The following is a 24,829-nucleotide window of genomic DNA, read 5'->3' on the forward strand; positions in this document are numbered from 1 at the left end:
CTGTGGGCTCTGGTGCAGACATCTGTCACCTGCCAGCAGCTACATGTCTTCTCCCTGACTCCTCCTACTCACTCTAAAGATCTTTTCCAGCCTGGCTATATTCTGTTAAGCCATTGACTGAAAGCAGCTTTACTTGTTAACCAATAAAAGCAACACATATACAGAAGGACTTCCCACACCATCTCTCTTTGCTGGCATCAGGGAAGCCACTCCCTTTCACTCCCCCCCTCCTCACCGAAACCACACTAAGCTCTTCCCTGCTACTTCTGTCAACAGTTGCTAATGCTGCCTCTCTGAACCCAGGTTAATTTTATTTAATTAGTGCAAATGCAACACATCTTTACATCGTTAACAATTGCAGCGTGAACAAATGTATCACGTCTTTGCCCGGTTAAACAACTATTCCACAACAAAGCTTTGCCACATTCTTCGCAAGTCTTGCCTTTGTATGGAAGTGTTCACCCACGGCTAAACTGAACGTTTGTACTGTCCTGTAAGTGGGTGAACACAGACATGCATGCATGCCAACGTACACCGAGACATTATCCAAATATAAAGTAGATAAAATTACACGAAACTCCCCTTGGCCTAAAGAGCTCGAGGCACTATGGAATGTATGAAGAGTGGAATATTATTTAGTCATAAAAGGATTGCTACAATAATAACAACAACTCTCCCAGGCGTCTGCTAATGCCAGTCAGACAAGACCACAACCAACTAGTGGTTTGACTTATACGGGAAATCTCCAGCAGGAAGTTTATAAAGCAGGACATGGGATGTGATCACAGTGACTTTGATGGAGCTAGAAGTAAGGGGTTTCCCTTCATGACTATGGCTTTGGTTTTGAGAGATGACAGTGTTTAGACCTGCTGCATGGCAGTTTGAATATATTGGACACTATTGAACAATTAAATTTAATTAAAATTGAATAGTTTTAAAGTTGGAACATCTGAAATAGTAAACTTTATAGTGTTTTTCTCATGACAGTTAAAATAGTAACTAAAGCGACCTTAAACTGTGAAAATGTCCAGAACAGAAGGCAACAGATCCCTCAATTGATGGATGATGAAACAGGATAATTTTTCTGAATCTTTATTTAAGCAGAATAAAAATACTACCAGGTACCAATCAAAACAGAAAAAAATATGGCATGAAAACATAGAAGTAATCTATTATGTAGACAAGAACACACATAATTGTCTTGAAATAGGCATATGTCTCATAGATACCTCTCTTTTCAATTGCTACTAGCTTCATTTTTAATTTGTAAGTAGATCTGTGTCATGTTGAGATTATCCCTCCCCAGCCTTTCATTTTCTAGCTCCTCACCCTCTCATTTGTCTCCTTCCCCACGTGACGGGTTCCTGTCTACTTGCATGCGTGTGTTTATGCTGATATAGAAAACCTAGGCACCACAAATGAGAGAAAACATGGTATTTGTCTTTCTGAGGTGGGCTTAGCTCACCAAATATGATTATCTCAAAATTTCATTCAAGAATGGAAAAGTGTGTGTGTGTGTGTGTGTGTGTGTGTGTGTGTGTGTGTGTGTGTGTGTGTGATCTCAGATTTTCTTTATCCATTTCTCTGTTCTTGGGCACCTAGGTTGTTTCCACAGCTCAGCCATTGTAAACAGTGCTGCAGTGAATATCGTTGTGAAACTACTCAGTGATATGCTGGCCTGGAGTCTTTCACGTACGTACCCAGGAGTGGTGTAGCTGGGCTATATGGTAGATCAATTTTCAGTTTTTAAAGAAAACTCCAGGGGCAAGAAAGTTGTGAAGAGTGTTCATTGCTTTTGCAGAGTTCCTGAGTTTGCTTCCCAGCACCCCTGTCAAGCACCTCACAACTGCCTGTAACTCTAGCTACAGGGGACCTGACACCCCTGGCCTCCAAGAGCTCTTCGACACATGGTACACAAAATCTCATGTAAGTAAACACACTTGGATATATATATAAAATAAAAATATAATTTAAAAAACATCCATACTGACTTTCATAAAGACTAGACTATCAGGATTGGTTTAACATACATAAATAAGTCAATAAATATAGGAAACCATTTAATATAAAGATCACATGGTCACTTCAATAAATGCAGAAAAAGCCTTTGACAAAATCCAACATGTCTTCACTATAAAAGTCCTTGAAAGAGTGTGGCTGAAGGGAGCATACCTCATTGTAACAAAGGTTGCATACAACAAACCCACAGCCAGCATTATCCTAAACAGAGAAAAACTTGAAGCAATTCCATTACAATCAGGAATGTGACAGGGATATCAACTCTCCCCTCTCCTTTGCAATATAGTACTGGAAACACTAGCTAGTAGGAGAAAATGCAAGCATGACCTGGCAGCCAACTTAGCACGCTGTGCTTCTAAATAAGAAGCACGGCACACCATGCTGCTTAAGTCAGAACACGGAATTCTGAAGTCGTGTGAGCAGACGGGAGCTGGCCTGTGGTCTGCACTCTCCGTGTGTTCCATGAAGAGATCCTGGTGGTATGAGCGCTCACTATCCAACCTGAAACAGTGTGCCAGCCAGTCACACCTGGAAGGTGCCCACTATGTGAGTGGTTGTTCACAGGCAATAAACAGACAGCGTTTCCTAAAACTGCCTCCAGAGTGGTTCATCTCAGCACCCTTTACCAGCCCATGGGCATTGCTGTCTGCAGTGACAAAGCAAGAGAAGGAAATTAAAGGGATACAAATAGAGAAGGAAGTTAAATTATACCTATTTGCAGGTGATGTAATATCATATATAAGAGATCCCAAAAAATTCCACTAGAAAACTTAGAGAAACAATGAACAACCTCAGCAAAGTGCAAAACCAAGTTATGAAAATTAATAACTTTTCTATAAACCAACAACAAACATATTGAGAAAAATTATTGACACCCTCCCATTCACAACAACACCAAAGATAATAAAATACCCTGGAATTAACCTAGCTAAGGATGTGAAAGACCTCTACAATGAAAACTGAAAAACTTAAAGAAAGACACAAGAAAATGAAAAAACAATACATGTTAATGGACAGGTAGAATGTATATTGTGAAAATAACCATCCTTGTAAAAATAACTTACAGACTCAATGCAACCCCAATAAAAATATGCTCAATATTCTTCACAAAAATGTAAAAATTCCTTAAATTCATATAGAACTAGAAAAGACCCAAGATAACCAAAGCACCAGGAATAACTGACCAATTATAAAACAGATTCCATGGTTTTGTTTTTTTGTTTTGTTTTGTATGGGGAGGTGCTATAAGTCACAGGAGTATTCAGTAATTAATCAGCCTCGTTTCACAAGGTCAACTCATCAGGGTCAGGAATTCTATATGGAGGATTAAAACCAAAATGCAAGGCATGTTGGAATTATTGCCTTGTGGATAAAGTGGCTGTTTCTTGTTGTAGATTTCTTGCTTATCCCCTTCTGTTACAAATTTCTGATTTATTTCCCATAGTTCAGCACTATTTGATCATTTATTGGACACAATTTCCCCTGTGCATTTGAGGTTTATGATTACATCTCCTAACTATGTGTAAAAACAGTCATATGGTCAAGAAACCTGCTTCCCACTACCAGGTCTCTGTTCCTCTCTTCAATGTAAATGGAGAGATCTCTTCCTGTAATTATCTTTACTGACAAGCGTTTGGCCAGCGTTAAATGTCCAGGCAAAATTATTTCATTTATGACATTCCCAGATATCCAAGGACTACATGCCCAAAATTCTTGGTTTATAGCTGCTCAGAGAGATAGAAAAAAATAAGCTTGCCCTGGTTTTATCTCATATATAGATAAGAAAAGAAAAGACCTAAAACTAACCTTGCATTAAAAGATTCCTAACTCCTCGTGCTCACCTTCACCTCCGTTTGCTGGCGATTTTAGTTCAGGAGATTTACTGCTAGTGTCTTACTCTCAGAGATAGCAGGAAAAATAATTAATCATTATCAACAGCCCGGAAGAAGACAAACCTCCACTGGCACCTCTGATAGGCATCAAGCCCAGAATCTGATAATTTAGAGGCTTGGGTCTCCTCTTTGTTTCAACTACTTAGAGTAAATGGTGTAAACTTCAGATCTGAAAGATTCTTAGAGCTTAAAACATTTGGTGAAAGCGCTAATGGATCAAGGTCCACAATCTTCCCTTGTCTGTTTATATAGGTTGCCTAGTTACTCTCTAATCCTGCAAGATTTTGTGGGTCTTTACAGCTGGGTAAGAACAAAGAGAGAGGACAGAAGCTGGAGCAAAAGTTGGAGCAGAAGCATCTCAAAAATTGGCAGGACAATGAAGAAGAGGAGGAGGAGGAGGAAGAGAAGGAGGAGGAGGAGGGGGAGGAGGAAGAGAAGGAGGAGAGGGAAGAGGCAGAGAATTGAAATTGGAGTTCCAATTGAGACAGAGAATTAGAGTTATAGGACAGAAGAATTAGAATAGAACACAAGAAAGAACAATGAAGAGACATGGATAGAAAGACTGTATTGTGAGTAGATTTCTTAACCCTCAGATGTTAGTCTTTTCACTTATTGTAGCATCATTTTTGAACCCCGAGAGAAAGTTTTAGAGGCTGTTCCTTTAAAGTTTTAGATTGAGGGGTGCTTTTTATCTCATTGCTTTTGGTTCCTTTTGTTTTTTATTGCTTTTAATTTTGTTTATTTTTTGAGGAGAGAAGGAATATGATATTGGGTGGTAGGGAGTTAGGAAGAATTTGGGAGGAGTTGTGGGAGGGGGAAGCATCAAAATACATTGTGTGAAAAAAATTAATAAAAAATTAAATGCAAAGAATGAAGATTATTGTAGGGATTGCTATTCCAGACTTCAAGATATATTAAGTTACAGTAATAAAAATACAGTACTTGCACAAAATCAGACATGTAGATCAATTAAATAAAATAGAAAATCCAAACATGAGTGCTCAGAGCGACAGCCATCAGATGTTTGGTAAAGATATCCTTGAATTTTAGAGAGATTAAATTTTCAAAGTTCAAGTTTCTCTGCATATCCAAAATAAGGCAGATGTTTGTTCCTACACATAGATATGGATGTTTGGAACAATAATAGTTTTAAAAAAGGAAGCTGCCAACTTGAAAGTGGGAAGGCATGGGAGAGCAGGTGGAAGGGACTGGGGGAGAAGAAGGAGGAAGAAAAGTAATGTAATTCTATTTCAATTAAAAACATGTAGTAGGGGCTGGAGAGATGGCTCAGAGGTTAAGAGCACTGACTGCTCTTCCAGAGGTCCGGAGTTCAATTCCCAGCAACCACATGGTGGCTCACAGACATCTGTAATGAGATCTGTGCCCTCTTCTGGCCAGCAAGCATACAGAAAGACAGAACATTGTATACATAATGAATAAATAAATCCTTTAAAAAAAACATGTAGTAATTTTTAAAAGAAAAAGAAAAAAAGGAAACCTTCACCCAGATCTCTAAAGAGACTGGATAGCTTCCATTCCTACAGGAGTATAAAAGGTCCTTTCTGTCCACATCTTCACCGGCATTCGCTGTTGTTGTCTTGATGAGTAACATTCTGAATGGGTTAAGAAGAAATCTCAATGTAGTTTTGATTTTCATTTCTAGGAAGGCTAATGAGGTGAATTAGTCTTTAATGTATCTATTAGCCATTTGTATTTCATCTTTTTCCTTTTCTTTTAAAAAACAAAAAACTATCTTTTTTCATTTTACATGCCAATCCCAGTTCCCACTCCCTCCCCTCCTCCCATTCCCTCCACCTTTCCCCACCCCAGTCCCCTCAGAGAGGGTAAGGCACATTGTTTTGAGGAAGGACCAAGGCCCTCCTTACTGTATCTAGACTGAGCAAGGCATCCCTCCAAAGAGAATGGATTCCAAAAAAGCCAGTAAAGAAAACAGTAGGGATAAAACCTGGTGCCGCTACCAGTTATATGCCCCAGCCACATTCTGAGTAAGGGCCTAGTTTGGTCCTATGCTGGTTCCTTCCCTGTCCGGCCAGAGTTGGTGAGCTCCCATTAGCTCAGGTAAGCTTTTTCAATGGGTATTTCCATCATTGACCTCCTTGCTCATTTTCTCACTCCTCCCACTGGACTTGGGAGCTCATCCCAGTACTCCACTGATGCTCTCTGCCTCTGCTTCCAACAGTTGCTGGATAAAGGTTCTATGATGACATTTAAGATACTCGTCAATCTAACTACAGGGCAAGACCAGTTCGGGCGTCCACTCCACTGTTGCTTAGGGTCTTAGCTGGGGTCATCCTTGTGGATTCCTAGGAATTTCTCTAGTGCCCAGTTTCTTGCTAGCACCGTAATGGCTCCCTCAACCAGAATATCTCTTTCCTTGTTCTCATCTCTGTCCTTCCCCCATCTTGACCATCCCATTCCCTCAACTTCTCCTCTCCCCTCCTCTTCTCGCCTTCTGCCCTCCATTCTCCCCTGAACCCCCATGCTCCCAATTTTCTCAGATCTTGTCTATCCCCTTCCCAGGGGGATCTATATATGTTTCTCTTAGGATTCTCCTTGTTACTTAGGTAGTGGTAAAAAACAATGACATCTTGAAATTTGCATGTAAATGCATGGAACTAGAAAAAAATCCTGAGTGTGGTAACCCAGACCTAGAAAGATGAGCATGGCGTGTACTACTCATAAGTGGATAACTAGTTGTAAAACAAAGGATAAAGAGTCTACAGTCCATGACCCCAGAGAAGCTAAGTAACAAGAAGAACCCTAAGAGAAACATATGTATCTCATCTTTTTGAAAACTGTTTATTTCCTTAGTCCATTTGTTGATCGGATTGTTTGATTTTTTTTTTTTGCTGTTGAGTTTTTGTTTGAGTTCTTTATGTATCCTAGATATTAAATCTCTGCCAAGTGTTGTCTTAGTAATGGTTTCTATTGTTGTACCCATGACCAAAAGTAGCTGGTGAACGGAAAGGTTTATTTCATCTTACAGCTTCCAGGGAAGTTAGGGTAGGAATTCAAGGTGGAATTTGGACACAGGGACTGATGATGCCGAGGCCACAGAAGGCTGCTGTGTACTGGCTTGCTCCCCCAAGGTTGGCTCAGCCTGCTTTCTTATTGCACCCAGGACCACCAGCGCAGGGGTGACACTGTTCACAGCGAGCAGAAAACCTCTTACACAGCACTGATCAAGAAATGCCCACAGGCTTGCCTTGACAGGACAATCTCGGGGGAGTGTTTTCTCAATTGAGGTTTCATCTTCCCAAATGACTCTAGCTTGTGTCAAGTTGACAATAGGTTCCTGTCAACTTGATACACAAGCACATAACTGTTAAACCCCAACTTTTTCTTTCTTGTTCATCCCCAAGATCTCATATTAATATTAATATTGCGATGTAAAACATTCCAACTTTTAAAAGTCCTGCAGCCTTTGAAAAGTCAAACACTTTAAAAGTTCAGTTTCTTTAAAGTATCTATTATGTAAGTCGTTCAGACAGAAATTAAACATAGAAACCCTGGAATTTTAAAGAGACTGAACTTTCAAAGTTCAAGTCTCTCTAAATATCCAAAAGTCTCAAAAATATCCAGTCTCTCTAAAACTCCAAAGTCTCTGTAGAACTCCAAAGTGGGTGCTTATAAAATTAAAAAAAAATCTTCTTATTCTCCCTCCCCTTCCACCCTTCGTTCTCCCCCCACCCCATACTTCCAATTTTTCCAGGAGAGCTTGTCTGTTTCCTCTTCCCAGAGGGATCCATGTATCTTAGGGTTCTCGTTGCCACCTGGTTTCTCTGGGATCATGGACTATAAGCTGGTTTCCTTTGCTTTATGTCTAATACCCACTTATGAGTGAGTACACACCATGTTTGTCCTTCTGCATCTGGGCTACCTCACTTAGGAGGACTTTTTCTAGTTCTATTAATTTCCATAGAAAGAAAATGCAGCTTTGCTGGAGTGGGTGTGGTCTTGTTGGGGGAAGTGTGTCACTGGGGAGGTGGGCTTTGTGATTTCATATAAGCTCAAGCCATGCCCAGTGTCTCAGACTACTTCCTGTTGCCTGTGAGATAAGATGTAGAACACAATGGCTACTTCTCCAGCACCATGTCTGCCTGCATGACACCATGTCCCACTATGATGATAATGGATTAAACCTCTGAAAATGTAAGCCACCCCAATTAAATGTTTTTCCTTTACAAGAGTTGCTGTGGTCATGGTGTCTCCTCACAGCAATAGAAACCCTTACTTGGACAATGATGCATGGTATTTTTGATGTGTCTTTGAATTTAGTTTGTAAATATTTTATTGGGAATTTTTACATCTGTGTTCATCTGAAAATTTATTGATAATTTTCATTTTTTGTTTTTGAAAATTTATTTGATTTTGGCATCAAGATAGTACTGACTTTGTGTACTTTCTGAAATTTTTCTTGACGTTGACTTTATTCTATTGTGGTCAGATAAAATACAAAGAGCTATTTTCTTATATTTGTTAAGACTTGCTTTCGTGTTCCAATCTGACATATGTTAGGAAAAGTTTCATGTGCTGAGAATAATGTGTATTCTGTTTATTATGTCTGTTTGAGCTCTGATGATGTTTATTTGTGTGTATGTGCATGTGCCATGGAGCACTTATAAAAGTCAGGGGATGGGGGGCTGGAGAGATGGCTCAGTGGTTAAGAGCACTGACTGCTCTTCCAGAAGTCCTGAGTTCAATTCCCAACAACCCACATGGTGGCTCACAGCCATCTATAATGAGATCTGGCGCCCTCTTCTGGTGTGTAGGTGTCCATGGAAGGAATGCTGTATATATAAGAAAGAAAGAAAGAAAGAAAGAAAGAAAGAAAGAAAGAAAGAAAGAAAGAAAGAAAGAAAGAAAGAAAGTCAAGGAATAACTTGTGAGAGTCAGTTCTCTCCTTCAACCATGTGATTTCTGGTGAACAAACCCTTTCAGGCTTGGAAGCAACTGAGCCACTCAACAGCTCCCTATGGTGTTGTTTAATCCCAAAGTTCCTGTGTTTAATGTTTGTCTGAATGATATATGTGTGAAATCTATATCGATATCCATATGTAAATATGGATATCTATATGTAAACATGGATATCTATATAATGGAGAGAGTGTGGCATTGAGGTCAACACTATTACTGTTTTGGGTTAATCTGTGGCTTTATACATAGAGATATTTGTTTTATTGATTTGACTTTGATGCATATATGCTTAGAATTGTAATGCTACTGATAGGTTGTTAGTTTAATCAGAATGGTCTGTTCTGACTAGACTTTAAAGTGCAGGTCTTCTGCAGGTGACTATAGCTACAGTGAGCTCAAGTGTGCAATGGCCTTGTCATGTCCAGAAGAGAGCATTTCACAGCTCTCCTCCCCATCCCCTGGCCCTTACGTTCTCTCTGACCCCTCGTCCTCCATGTTCCTTGAGCATATGACCCATTTATAGCTGAGCAGTCTTTAGTCCCCTTTTTCTAGGTTTGACCTTTTATGAACCTTTACATTGCTGCTATCTCAGAAGGGAAAAAAAAAGGTGTCTCTGGCCAAAGTCAAGAGCAGCACTAATCTATGGGTATAAATATAAATATTTAGAAGGTAGTTTGACAATAAGTCCATTTAGCAAAACAATGAAGTGGATTCTCCCTTAGGACCTAAGAAGACCTCATGACCCATGGCTTGTACCAGGCTTTTGATACCAGGCATAAATTCCTTCCTGTGGAATACATCCAAATGTAAGATAGTGTTTCGTTACCACTATAACCTTTATGCCACTAATGCTGCAGTAGGCAAGCTAGACTTTGACAGAGGAAGCATTTGGTGTCTAATGCTGGGTAAGAACACAGATGTTTCTACCCCAGGCCATGAGAGTTAGTCATCAGGAAGGCTATTTTCAGAATAGTCCCAGCTTCCTTTTTCTATGTTTTACAACCAATATGTGTTATTGCTTTTTCTGGGGGGGGGGGTATTTTATTTTGGTTTTTTATTTGTTTTTTAAGCAGGCTCTTGCTGTGTAGCCCCGGCTGTCCTCAAACTCACTTTGTAGGCTAGACTGGTCTCAAACTCAGAAAAATCTGCCTGCCTCTGCTTCCTGAATGCTAGGATTAAAGCTGTGCGCCACCATGCCTGATCAACAATAGGATCTTATTATTAGGTTCTATTAGACAATAAGAGTGATGGCAACAGCTTGTGCTATTTTGGGGGCCTCTGGGAGACTCTGACCAATAATTCATAGGGAGGTATCCCAAGCTGGACATTGAGATTTTTGTCTAATAATCCTGTCTTCTGCAAGAAATAATCAAATTGAGGGCTGAAATCAACAAAATAGAAACAAAGAACACAATACAAAGAATCAATGAAACAAAGAGCTGGTTCTTTGAGAAAATCAACAAACCCTTATCCAAACTAATCAAAAGGCAGAGAGAGAACATCCAAATTAACAAAATCAGAAATAAAAGGGGGACATAACAACAGACACTGAGGAAATTCAGAGAATCATTAGGTCATACTACCAAAACCTGTACTCCACAAAATTGAAAAATGTAAAAGAAATGGACAATTTTTTTAGATAGATACCATATACAAAAATTAAATCAAAACGAGGTGAGCAATTTAAATAGACCTATAAACTGCAAGGAAATAGAAGCTGTCATCAAAAATCTGCTACCCCCAAAAAAAACCAGGGCCAGATGGTTTTAGTGCAGAATTCTACCAGCACTCCTAAAAAGAGCTAATACCTATACTCCTCAAAGTGTTCCACATAATAGAAACAGAAGGACATTACCAAACTCTTTTTATGAGGCTACAGTTGCCCTAATACCAAAACCATACAAAGACTCAACCAAGAAAGAAAATTACAGACCAATCTCATTCACGAACATGGATGCAAAAATACTCAATAAAGTACTGGCAAACTAAATCCAAAAACACATAAAAAATAATAATAATCCACCATGATCAAGTCGGCTTCAATCCAGAGATGCAGGGATGGTTCAACACACAAAAATCTGTCAATGTAATCTACCATATAAACAAGCTGAAAAATAAAAACCACATGATTATCTCATTCAATGCCAAAAAAGCATTTAACAAAATACAACATCCCTTCATGATAAAGATCTTGAAGAGAGCAGGGATACAAGGAACATACCTAAACATAATAAAGGCAATATACAGCAAGCCAACAGCCAACATCAAACTAAATGGAGAGAAACTCAAAGCGATTCCACTAAAATCAGGAACAAGACAAGGCTGTCCTCTCTCTCCATATCTCTTCAACATAGTTCTTAAAGTTTTGGCAATAGCAATAAGACAACAAAAGGAGATCAAGGGGATTGAAATTCAAAAGGAAAAAGTCAAACTTTTGTTATATACAGATGATATGATAGTATATATAAGTGACCCCTAAAACTCTACCAGAGAACTCCTACAGCTGAAAAATACCTTCAGTGATGTGGCAGGATACAAGATCAACTCAAAAAAATCAGTAGCCCTCCTATACACAAAGGATAAAGAAGCTGAGAGGGAAATTAGAGAAACATCACCTTTCACAATAGCCACAAATAACATAAAATATCTTGGGGTAACACTAACCAAAGAAGTGAAAGACCTATTTGACAAGAACTTTAAGTCTTTGAAGAAAGAAACTGAAGAAGATACCAGAAAATGGGAAGATCTCCCATGCTCTTGGATAGGTAGGATCAACACAGTAAAAATGGCAGTCCTACCAAAAGCAATCTATACATTCAATGCAATCCTTCTGCATGGAACAGTTCTGAGACTAGACCACAAATATAACTAGTTTCCCAGGACTTGACTGTTATCTCAGAGTCCCCTCAAGATGCCATCAGATTGCCTCAGACAATAGAAGTAGTCCAGGAAATACAACATCCATATTCTCAAGAGATGGGGTAGGTGGTTTTCAGTCATTCATGGGTTATGGAGGTTTGTCATCATTTGGGAGAATATAGAAATGTAAGATAAAAAGACAATTATTAACCTCAAATATTTTACATTAGTATAGATGGATTTGGTATATTGATACAGATTTAAAGTTATTTTGTTATACTGTATGTATATTTCTACTTTTGTTTAGGGTATTGTGCTTAATTAAGAAATGCAGGTTAGTAGTTAGACATCTATAATAATCAAATTTATAGTCATATTAGGTATGTTTTCAAGATTAAACAAATATATTTTAGATAGCTGATCTTGAAAGACTCCAGCTTAGCTGCTGTAATGCCATTTTGCAAGGCTTTCACACAAACAAGTGTAAGTTCAAGGTAAAGTCGGTACTCCTAGGTGGCCAAAACAGGATATCTGTGGTCAGACACCAGGCCTAGGAGGGGAACGAACAGTTCTGGGAAAAACTACATGTGCCCTAGATAGGGCCACGTCAGCTATTATCAGATCTTCATGTCCCCGAGGAACTTGTCCCCAAGTAAACCCATCGCCTCATTCGAACTGACCAATGGGATTCCTGTAACCATGCTTCTACTTCTGTATGCCTGCTCCGCCCACCCGTTTCCATATAAAAGACCCTCTGCCCAGCCTGAGGGCACACAAGTCTTCCAAAGAGACTCTGACGCCCGCAGGTACCTGTGCATCGCTCAATAAATAACCTCTTGCAGGTGCAGCCAGTGGTCTCGACTGTTCCTTGGGTTCAGGGGTCTCCTCCTGAGGGAAGGACCACTCTGAGGGTCTTTCAATCTTAAAAACTTCAGAGACCTACAGAATATGGCATTTAAGATGTTTAATAACCTAAGACTTTTCACGACAGTGAGATAGATCTGCTCCTGGCAGCACCGTTCTACTTCATTTCATAAAAGGATGACGAGTACTGAAGAATCTCCATATGGCGTTTGCTTTCAATTCTGCAAAGCTGGCCATCTGGGCAAGAAACTGCCCTTGCCTTGACCACTGACAGTATGCTTTACAAACTGGATCAGCAGGACACAAAGGAAAAAGACTGCTGAACTTTGCCAGGATAAGGCTGGAAAGTCCTTCAAAACTGCTGCTTCATAGAAAAGTCTGCCAGATATTCTAGGCCTGTATGCCAAAGATAGATGCCCCAAAATGGTGGAGGAACCTTGGGTGACTGTGCAGGCAATGTTGGTGATGTCTCTGTTGTTTCTTAGTTTTGGAAGATGTTTGCTCAGCACTTCCTGTTTAACCAGGTAATATTATATCCTTCCTGGGTCTTTAATGGGGCTAAAGACCAGATAGCTTAGTTACAGTTTTCCTTGTTATCAAATTCAGAAAAGAAAGTTCCCAAAGTGGTATAAGGTGTTGAGGGACACAGAAGCTTAAATTGTTTAACTAAGAAAATGTTTGAGGTCTAAAAAGATAGTTTTGGGTTGGTAATGCAAGTTACGATAGAAAGTAAATTAGGCACAAAACTTTTGATTTTCTCTGAATTTTCCAGATACAGATAGACTGGACAGTGTAAATGTAATTCTTACCTGATAATTGTTCTTATTGTATATAGTGTTACTCTGTTAGAGTTAAAACCTTCCCTTTTTATTTAGACAAAAATGGGGAAATGTGGTATGTTTATATACTGTGTGAAGATATATTACTGTGATTGGTTTAATAAAGAGTTGAAAGACCAGTTAGCCAGACAGGAGGTATAGGCGGGACTTCCAGGCAGAGAGAAAGGAAGTAGGAGATGAGTCCAGGCTTGAGTCAGACGCCAATGAAACCTGGAGGGAGTCCGACATACAGAATAAAAGAAAGGTAAGAAGCCACAAGACAAAGCATAGATTAATATGAATGGTTTAATTTAAGTTGTAAGAGCTAGTGGGACAAGTTTAGGCTAAGGCCAAGTTTCCACAATTAATAACTCTCCATGTTGTTATTTGGGACTCATTACAATCAAGCTGCCATCTAAATCCCATAACTCTCTACCTGTAATTTAATACAGCTCTCAGTCCCCACCAGAAAGTTCTCTTGGTGCAATGGATGGCAGCTAATGCAGAAGCTCACAACTGGTCAAAATGCAGAGAATAAATAAGAATCTGTGGAGTGCTCAACTACAAACAGGACTCTATAGCACACTGCTCCTCCCTTCTCCCAAGGTTCCGAGGCCATTGCAGAAGATGGGGCTGGAGGTTGTAAGGGCCAGAGGTTTGGGAGAACCACACTGAGCCAGAGGTCTGGGAGAATCACACTGTCTTCTGGGCATGACAATACTACCACAGTCACAAACTCACAGCGGCTGTGGTTGCCTGAACAAGATGTGTACAAGATTAAGCCAGTCAGCAACCTAGCATGGAATAGCAAGGGGTTGTTAGCCCTGAACTCTAACTAAGAAACTATGAACAGCTGATGGCTTCTGGGGATGAGAGAACCAGTGTTCTTTTTTTTTTTTTTTTTTTTTTTTGATTTTTCAAGACAGGGTTTCTCCATAGCTTTTTGGTTCCTGTCCTGGAACTAGCTCTGTAGACCAGGCTGGCCTCGAACTCACAGAGATCCGCCTGTCTCTGCCTCCCGAGTGCTGGGATTAAAGGCGTGCGCCACCACTGCCCGGCAAACCAGTGTTCTTTAAAGGTGAGTTTCCTGATATACACACTCAGAAGTATATGGGAAGCACAGATTGGATTCAATGTTGTTTGTTTGTTTGTTTGTTTTTTAAAAAGAACAGGAAGTTGGCAGGGTCGTGATATGGGGGGTGGATCTGAAGAATTTAAGAGGAGTTGGGGATAAAGATGACTAAAATACATTGTACAAAATCCTCAAATACTTAATTAAAAAATTGAAAACAAAAATACCTTTTGTCCTAATTTGCTTTCTGTTGCTGTGATAAACACCATGACCAAAGGCAACTTGAAAAGGAAAGGGTTCATTTCAGCTTAGATTCTGTCCCAAAGGGAAGCCAACGCTGCAAATCCTCAAGGCAGGAACCTGGAGACCCAAACTGAAGCAGAAGCCGGGGAGGAATGGCGTTTACTGGTTTGTTCCTCATGATTTGCTTAGCCTGCTTTCTTATACCATCCGGGACCACATGCCTGGGGTCGGCACTGCCCCAGTGGGCTGGGCTCTTCCACATCCATCAGTAATCAAGGAAATGTAACACAGACTTGCTACAGAACAATCTGATGGAAGACTTTTCTGTTGATGTTCTTTTTTTTTTTCACAGAAAACTGAAACTTGTATCAAACTGACAAGATAGATAGAGATAGATGGAGAGGCTGGGCACACACCTGTAATCCCAGCACTGTGGAGCCAAAGGCAGACAGATCTCTGTGCTTTTGAGGCCAAATTGGCCTGCAAAGCAAGTTCCAGGTCAGCAAGAACAATATAATAAGACCCTCTCTTAACAAAACAAGAATGAAAACAAACACAAAAGCCCACTAAAAAGGGCAGCTAAGGAAGACTTCCTCAGGTCAGCTGCAGCTGTGGAACGTGAGGGCCGGCTCCACCTGGAACTGAGAGCAGAACACAGCAACATTCACAAGGTAGTGGTTTTTAAGACGGAGGAAACCATGGAGGCTTTCATCAAGGCTCGAGAGAGCCGAGCAGTGTGAGGCAGGAAGAACACTCCTGAAAGAAGTTCCTGAGAAGCCGCTACATAAAGCTGGGGAGTGGACACCTAAGATGCAGAGTGGACTCCAAGGTCAGAGATACCAGGGTCGTGGACATCCACAAGAAAAGCTGCAGGTATGGAGTGGAGTTGGCTCAAGGGGGTGGTGTGTGTGCAGCCTGGGACAGGGCTGCAGAAGTGGGGCTACTCAAGTCATTTATAGCCTATATAAACATCATGACTCTCAGATGCCAAGCATGAACTGCAGGATTGGGTGTCTTCCCTCGCTGGGTTTCAATCTTGCTTTGGTCCCATCATTCCATTGTTTTTCCTTGTTGGAATGGTGTAGTGGATTGAATGAGAATGCCCTCATAGACCCCTATGTTTGAACACACAGTTCTCATTGCTGGAGATGTTTAGGATGGATTAAGAGGTGTGGCCTTGTTGAAGGAGGCGTATCACTGGATGTTGGGTCCCCACGTGATCTGTTTTGCACTCTGTGGTTGGTTGAAAACAGGATCAAAAACAGGAACAATCTGTTGTTTTCAGCAATGTTTCTAAGGATGTTTGCCCCTAAGCCATTCAGTTACAGGTGATGAGCTTCCTGCTTTTGCTGGCTTGGCCTCCCCTGCTGAGGGCTATATATACTGTATGAGAAAGTGGAATAAAGGCTTGTCTGCAGAACCTGAAGTTGTGTTGTGTGTTAATCCCGACCTCCCTCGCTCAGAACTACAGTTGCCGTGCAGGTGCGGTAACTGGGGACCAGCTTTGATGTTTCAGAAGCCCATCCTATTCCCCGGTGTTCTCTCGCTGCTTCCAGATGCTGGATCAAGATGGGAGCTCTCAGCTGTTCCTGATACCTTTGCTCCACTGTCATCGACCTAGTCCTTTGAAAACATAAACCTAATTAAATGATTTATTTAATAAATTGCCTTGATTTTGGTGCTTTGTCCCAACAATAGAAAAGTAAGGGAGATGGAAATGTTTATTGTGTATTGGAAAGATATGCCTTTATTTTATGGGACCTTGTAGTTAAGAGAGTCCTGTAGTTGGTTGGTTTTTACCCTTAGTTCTTTGACTTTTGGGGGCGCTGCCACCCAGTTCTCCAGTAAATCACACACATGAAGACTTATTCTTACTCATATATCCACCACATCTTTGCATCGTTAAACAGATGTTCCACAGCATAAACAAATGTAACACATCTTAAAATAATATTCCACAACAGGACACTTGAGTCTCCAATGGAGACATAGACATTAAACTTTTAAGCAGCATAGGAATTGTAAAAAAAACAAACAAACAAACAAACAAACAAAAAACAAAAAAAAACTATGGGCCTTTGGATGCTAGACCGAATCCATTTTCTGCATTATGAGACACATGTGCCTATGGAAACAAAGGGAGGAAATTGTGACTCTAAGTGATATGTTTGTGCGCCAAGCTGACAAGAGGTTGAGTTGCTATGGTTAACAATGTCACCCTGGCAGAATGGAGACTCACTTGGGAGGCAAGCTCCAGGACACAGCAGGGAGGGGTGGGGGATCATCTAGGTTATCTTAGCTTCTGGGCATTCCTGTGAAGGATTAACCTGGTCAACTGAGGTGTCACCTTAACTGTGGGTGGTGACATCCCACGGGCTGGAGTCTAAGACTTAATCCAAGGGAGGCAGCTTGCTGGATACTGTTCCTCTTCTTTGCTATAGACGCAGTGTGACCAACTGTCCTCCCGCTCCTGCCATCAGGCCTCCCCGTGTCTGTGGAACCCCTCAAACTGTCAGCCAGAATAAACCCTTCCTCCTTAAAATGCTTCTTGTCAAGTGTTTGCCTATGGCAAGAGGCAGAGGAAGAGAGATGCTCTCTGAGACCTCCATGTTTTGCATTTTTCTCAGCACACTTGTCTTCCTGAAGCCCCCGGAATGGCCCATTAAACTCTGCCTAGAGCATTTTAAGATTTCTTTAACCCACAGCTACAGACTCCTCCACATTCCTCCCACAAATCAATTCCAAAAGCTTCAAGTTTATAACAGCAACATGCCCACGTTTGGCACCGACTGCTTAATTGGCTTATTAGCTCATCACTGTGACCAATACTAGATCAGAAGCAATTTAATGGAGGAAGGGCTGCTTTTGCCTCCAGTTTAAGAAGGCGTACTCTTTTGTGGCAGGGGAGGCAGCGTGGCAGGAGGACCAGGTGGCTTTTATACATCATATTGACCATATCGTTATATTAGTGATTTTAATCTACTAGCACAGAGACTCGCACTATCTTTAGAGTCCTGTGGGTAAGGTGGGTCCTGTCTCCCAGAGTCCTCTTTTGCCTGAAAGCTGCTGATAGTCTAACCATCCGGCAAAGAATCATGGGGTCCATCTTGCTGCACTTTGCTCCCAAATGAGCTCTGCAAACCTCTCCTCCAGCAACTCAACACCTCACTCTCCCGCAATAACCAGAACCCACAGCACTCCTCCATACTCTTACCTCACATCTGACTCACTCTGATATCCCACCTACAGCTACCCAGAAGCGTCCTCGGGATTTCCCCGGACGATGTTGAGGTGTCCGGGTTTAAAGCTGAGTCAGTACACTGTGGGAAATGGCACGGGTTCCTTCCGCTGGGTGGAAGTTGTGCCTCTGCCAAAGCTTGCTTTGGTCCAGGAGGTGGTGGTGTCTACTCTCGCGGGAACCCGGTATCTCCTCACTAATATTGAGAAGTTGTAGAAGCAAAGAGGGTTCCTGAGTTGCAAAGGATGTAAAGCAATGAGCAGTATTATGAGAGGGAATTTTCAAGAGGTGATGCGGTCCCCTGCTGTATAATCACACATTATAGAGCTACTGTGTATTTCAACATTAGACACCACAGAAGCTGGGTGAACCGTCTTCTTTACCGTACTGCGAGAGTACTGCCTTCAAAGGACAGATGGAGATATCTCCAAGGCTGCTGGGAAAGCCCCAACAGGATGATCTTAAACTAGCCACTAAACACGGAATCCAGTACCAGAGGCCGATAAACAAATTCAGCGAAACATCAGCTGCCCATACTGTGATAAAAGAGAATTCTGGGCTTACAAGATATCAAGTGTTGCTGTCTTCTAGACTCCATGAAGCAAACTAGACACTGAGCTACAGGGGGAAAACGCGGTTAACGTGAGTAGTATCAGACTGCTCGTTCATTTCCTGGCCGCCAGACCCAAATAATCACACAGACACTATATTAATTACAACACTGCTTGGCTAATAGCTTAGGCATATTCCTAGCTAGCTAGCTAGCCTTTACATCTTAAATTAACTCATTGTATGGCCACGAGGGCGTGGCCTACCGGTAAAGTTCTGGTTTGCCCTTTCCCTTCAGCAGCTAGTGGACCCCCTTTAACTCCACCTACTCCCTCTCTCTATCTCTGTTCTGATTTCCTGCCAGGCTTTACCCTGCTAAACCATTGGTTCAAACAGCTTTATTCATCAACCAGTAAAAGCAACACTTATACAGAGGGCATACCACATCAAACGTGGGCCAGTAAGATGGATCAGCAGCGAAATGCGCTTGCCTCCAAATCTAACGGCTCAAGTTTATCCCCGGGACCCACACAGTGGAGGAAGTGAAGTGATTCCTGCAAGTTGTCCTCTGACCTTCATGTGTGCACCTTAACGCAATGCGTGCCCATCTCCCAGATAAATAGACAGTAAGTGAACGCGGGGAATAAAAAGATTACCTCTATGAAAAACAGTGACACCAGAGTAATCCAACTGTGCCGTCACAGCTGTTACACAGCCTGCCCCGGTTATCCCAAATCAAACCTGGAAGCCGTTTTAACTTAACTAACGGCCCATTTGAAGTGGGGAAGATGGGTTTATGCAACCATTTTCACAAAGACACATATATAGAACTAGATCTTCTTCAGTTTAGTTGAATTTCCCTATGAGCCAGCTACCCCTCAGCAGCTAAGGTTCTGTTAGAACAATGCCCACCGGAAGTAACCCCCTCCCAGCCCGAAGTCCACATTGCAGAACCAATGAGTTTACTAGGCTTCCTTACAGAGCATAGGTGATCCCGAAGCAGCCACATCACCAGAAAACCTCACCCCAACGCAGATGGCAACTTTCCATAGCTGTTCCCGTAATCTACCATCCTCTGTCCAGTATCGCGCCTCAGAATCCAGTGAGATTGCTTGCAATTAAGGCAGAATCGCATGCAGGTGGCCATATCTGTGAGCCAACGTAATTTCTAATTGTATGCTAAACCCTTACCCACAGATCTATAGATCCATGTAGCTCACCCCTCATGATAATAACTTCTTTTTTAACATATGGTGACTATTATAGAGATCCAGAGCTAGTCTAGATGCAGAGATTAGAGAGAGTCGGGGTCTCACTCAGAGAACAGACTGGCCTCAGACTTACAGAGATCCACTACATCTGCTTCCTGGGTGCAGGAATTAAAGGCATGGCCACCATACCTTGTCGTGGAATGACTTTTTAACTTAATTTTAATTTAAATTAAATTTTAGTTTAATATAATGCTGTACCAAAGTCTGAACGGTGGCTTTAAGCATGTGGAAAGTAGTTTGCGGATGGTGTAAATCCCCGGGTCCCTCTAAAGACTTTATGGTTGCTTTTTTTTTTAAAGATGTTTTATTTATTATGTATGCAACATTCTGCCTCCATGTATGCCTGCTGGCCAGAAGAGGGCGCCAGATCTCATTACAGATGGCTGTGAGCCACCATGTGGTTGCTGGGAAATGAACTCAGGACCTCAGGAAGAACAGTCAGTGCTCTTAACCTCTGAGCCATCTCTCCAGCCCCTATGGTTGCTTTTTATTTTGTTTTGCATCAAAATGATTTAAACCAACTTTTCTAGGTTACATGTCCTGACTAGTCTATGTTGCTATAAGTTTTGTTTTATTTCTTATAACTTGGGGAAGTATAAATACCTGATAGCATACAAAATCTTGAATAACTATACATTTTGTCTTAAATATAAAATGCATAACTATTTTTTCTATGTTTTATAATTTTGGCTGGACTGGAATTGAACCCAGGGCTTAAAACACACTAGGCAAGCATTCTACCACTGAACTACCCTCCCAGCCCTCTCATAATTTAAATTTTCACAAGATCCCATCTTATGCGCTACTAATTTTACTGAATATTAGCTTTATCTGTGCACTACTATTAGACATTCCTGCTCTCACTTTCGTATGCGTATGCCTGTTTGTGTGTCAATAGAAAAAACTGGCTGGGGCTGGAGAGATGGCTAGTGGTTAAGAACATTGCCTGCTCTTCCAAAGGTCCTGAGTTCAATTCCCAGCAACCACATGGTGGCTCACAACCATCTGTAATGAGGTCTGGTGCCCTCTTCTGGCCTGCAGGCATACACACAGACAGAATATTGTATACATAATAAATAAAATTAAAAAAGAAAAAACAAAGCAACATTTTGGCAGTTGCAGATTAGCCAAATAAAATGGGAAGCCACGGAGTCACAGAAAAACAGCTGGTGTAAAGTTAATAAATGGGACCTCACTAGGTACGGAGTGGTTATCGTCATAGCTTCTCTGTTTCACATCCCAGCTCTCCCTGAATATAAACCCAAAGAAAATAAATGATGTCAGCTAAGAGTCACAGGGTCACTGCCTCCATTAGGAACCCTGACTGTTGTACATTTCCTGGTGGCTTTTCCTTAGTCCAGCTTGAGGGGATGAGACGCCTAATGTCCTTCCTGTTGCAAAACCATCACAGGATGCCACCATGTGCACAGAGGTGCCTGCAACCGCTGCTCACCCTGTGCCCAGGTAGGTGTGTCCTCAGTCCAGTAAGAACACAAGCTGCCTCCCATGGGAGTGGGCCCAGGCTCCTGTGATGGACATCCCAGCACCTAGGGTGGTCAGCCCACCACCTCAGGGTGGGCAACCTGACACCTTGGGGTGAACAACCCATCCCCTTGTGTGGGTACCAGTCCCTAAGGTGGGTACTCCTTTATCGCTGGATAATGGAGAACAAGGTCTCTTGGTTGACCTGCACCATGACCAGGTAGGTTAAGTATCCAAGGATCAAAGGAATTTGCCAAAGATCTGTTATATGGGGGACTCTTGAGCTCAAGGGTAGCGGCAACAAAGCGCTTCTCATTCTTATTATTAAAGCAAGCAAAATAAAGAAAGTGTGGCACATCTACACATTAGAGTACTACTCAGCGGTAAAAAGCAAAGACATCTTGAATTTTGCATGCAAATGGATGGAAATAAAAAAACACTATCCTGAGTGAGATAACCCAGACCCCAAAAAGATGAATATAGTATGTACTCACTCATTAGTGGATTCTAGCCATAAACAAAGGACATTGAGCCTATAGTTCGTGATCTTACAGAAGGTAAATAATAAGATGAACTCAAAGAAAAACATACATAGATCCTCCTGGAAACTGGAAGCAGACAAGATTGCAGGGCAAAAGTTGGGAGCATGGGGGTGGGAGTGGTGTAGGGGGAAGGGGAGATGGGGAGAGAGAAGGGAGAAGGGAAGGATTGGGGAGAGCTTGGGGGAGTGGAAGGGTTGAGATGGAGGAAGGGCAGATATAGGAGCAGGGAAGAAGATATCTACATTAAGGGAGCCATTTTAGGGTTGGCAAGAGCCTTGGCTCTAGAGGGGATCCCAGGTGTCCACAGGGATGACCCCAGCTAGGATCCTGGGCAGTAAAGGAGAGGGTGCCTGAACTGGCCTTGTCCCATAGCCACAATGATGAATATCTCGAATATCACCATAGAATCTTCATCTGGAGATGGATGGAGACAGAGACAGAGACCCACATCGGAGCACTGGACTGAGCTCCCAAGGTTCAGTTGAAGAGCAGAAGGAGGGAGAAGTTGAGCAAGGAAGTCAAGACCGCGAGGGATTGGTCCATCCACTGAGACAGTGTGCCTGATCTAATGGGAGCTCACCAACTCCAGCTGGACTGGGACTGAACAAGCATGTGATCAAACCAGACTCTCTGAATGTGGCTGACAATGGGGACTGACTGAGAAGCCATTGATAATTGCACTGGGACTTGTTTCTACTGCATGTACTGGCTTTTGGGGATCCTAGTCTGCTTGGATGCACACCTTCCTAGGAGGTGTGGAGGGGAGAGGGCCTTGGACTTCTCACAGGGCAAGATACCCTGCCCTCTCTTAGGACTGGAGGGGGGAGGGGAAGAGGAATGGGAGGAGGGGAGGAAGTGGAAATTTTGAATGGAAAAAATTTTAAAAATACATTTAAAAAGCAAGCAAAATATGAGATGATGTTTACAGGAGATTTTCAGCTAGCTTAAGTGAATACAAGGACAGTGAGGGAATACACCTGGTGTCGTGTCTTATCATCTTTAGTCGTGTGAAAAGAGCCAAGAATATTCCACCCAGGCCTTTGCCTTTCCATCAGAGATACTGTGGAAATGCCAGTGTAGGTGGATTTTTCTGTCCCACCTGCCAGCTCCCAAATAACCACACAAAGACTTCCTATTTATTATGAAAGCTCAGTTGATAGCTTAGGCCTGTTTCTGACTAGCTCTTATAACTTAAATTAACCCATTTCTATTAATCTACTTTCTGACTTGTGACAGTGTCCTTTGTAACTGGAAATCCTGCCTAGCTATTGGCTGTTCAGCTTTTTATTAAGATAATCAGAGTGACACATCTTCACAGTGTATAGAAAGATTATTCCACAAGATTTCCCCCTTTTGTTTAAATAAAAAGGGAAGCTTTTAACATAATAAAACTACATATAATAATAACAATTATCAGGTATTGTCTAAATAGAAAGGAAAAGCATTAATGCTAACAAATGAACTGTGTATAATAAGAACAAATACCAAGTAAGTATTACATTCACAATATCCATTAGTATTTGGTAAATTTAGAGAAATACTCCACTATCTATCCTCTCTTGATGAGTCCAAAGTTTTGTGCCTAATTTCCTTTTTATCATGAATAACAGAAACTGTAACTCTAACTATCTGGTCCTCAACTCCATCAGAGACTCAAGAAGGATAGAATATCATCTCAGGAAGTACAGAGGAAGCAACTTCCAAAACTATAGAAATGATGGAGACATCTGGCTGTCTGGACAGTTACCCCAAAGTTCCTTGGCACATCCACCTTCAGCCTACAGGTCTAGAATATATGGCAGACTTTTTTGTGAAACAGGAAATTTTTGAAGGACTGTACTACCCTGTCTTGGCTAAGTTTGACACTCCTGCTTGTCCAGTTTGGACAGCATATTATCAGCAGTTGAGGCAGTTTTCTTGCCCAAATGACTAGCTTTTGTCTCAGAGAAAGTAAACTCCAACTGGAAGTTTTTCAATGCCCATCATCCTTTTTGGAAGTAAATTAGTGCTGCCAGGAGCAGACATGTCTCACCATCAAGAAAAGTCTTATATTATTAAAACATTTTATATGCCGTATTCTGTAGGTCTTTGAAGTGTTTGAAGATCACCTGTCTATCTAAAATATATGCCTGTATGACCTTGAAAACATACCTAACACAACTACAAGTTTGATTATTATGGATGACTATCAAACTGCATTTTCAATTATGTATTACATTTTTAAAAGAGCTTCATAAGCATAACACTTCAAACAAGACTAGAAACATATTTCAGTATAACAAAAATAACTTTAAATTTGTATCACTATGCCAAAATCCATACCAATGTAAAATATTTGAGTCTAGTGGTTGTTCAAAAGTAAACTCAACAATCTATTCTTTTATCTCATCATTTCTATATCATAATCCCCTTTTTCCCTTTTGAAAGAGATCCTTGAATCTAATCTTCTTTAGATTTCTTCCTGACCATGACCAGTAATAAGTTGTAACCAAGCCCCCTAAATGATGACAAATATCCATAGCCCCATAGCCCACCCAATGACCAAAAACCACCCATTCCACCTTTTGGGAATGTGGATATTGTGTTCTCCATACTGCTTCATGTTGTCTGGGGGTGTTGGCATCTATAGATAACCCTGAGAAAATTGAGATAATGGTCAAGTCCTAGGAGGGCTAGCTGTATCATTTGTTGTCCAGTCTCTGTGTAACAGGAAAATGCAAGGCTTATCTGAAGTCCTGGCTGGAGTAGTCTGTGAGGCTGGACCATCTCAACCAGGAGACTTGAAATTGTTTTGGATGCAGAACTCTGAGGAAACTGCAACAGAGACACTCTGAGAGGCTGGATCACCTGGGCCATCTGTTTTCATTGGTGCTTGGTCCCCTTGCTCTGAAAATAAACAAACTTTCAATGGTAATATATATATCTGTATTAACACAAGTATGAACTGTGTGTTGTACACAGTCAGCCAAAGATGATTTCTGTTTTATGTTTGAGCAGGCAAAAATATGTCACCTGTCTTGTAGTTTTTCTAGGTTTATTTCT

The sequence above is a fragment of the Microtus pennsylvanicus genome, chromosome 5 (assembly GCF_037038515.1).
Source record: "Microtus pennsylvanicus isolate mMicPen1 chromosome 5, mMicPen1.hap1, whole genome shotgun sequence".
Taxonomy (NCBI): domain Eukaryota; kingdom Metazoa; phylum Chordata; class Mammalia; order Rodentia; family Cricetidae; genus Microtus; species Microtus pennsylvanicus.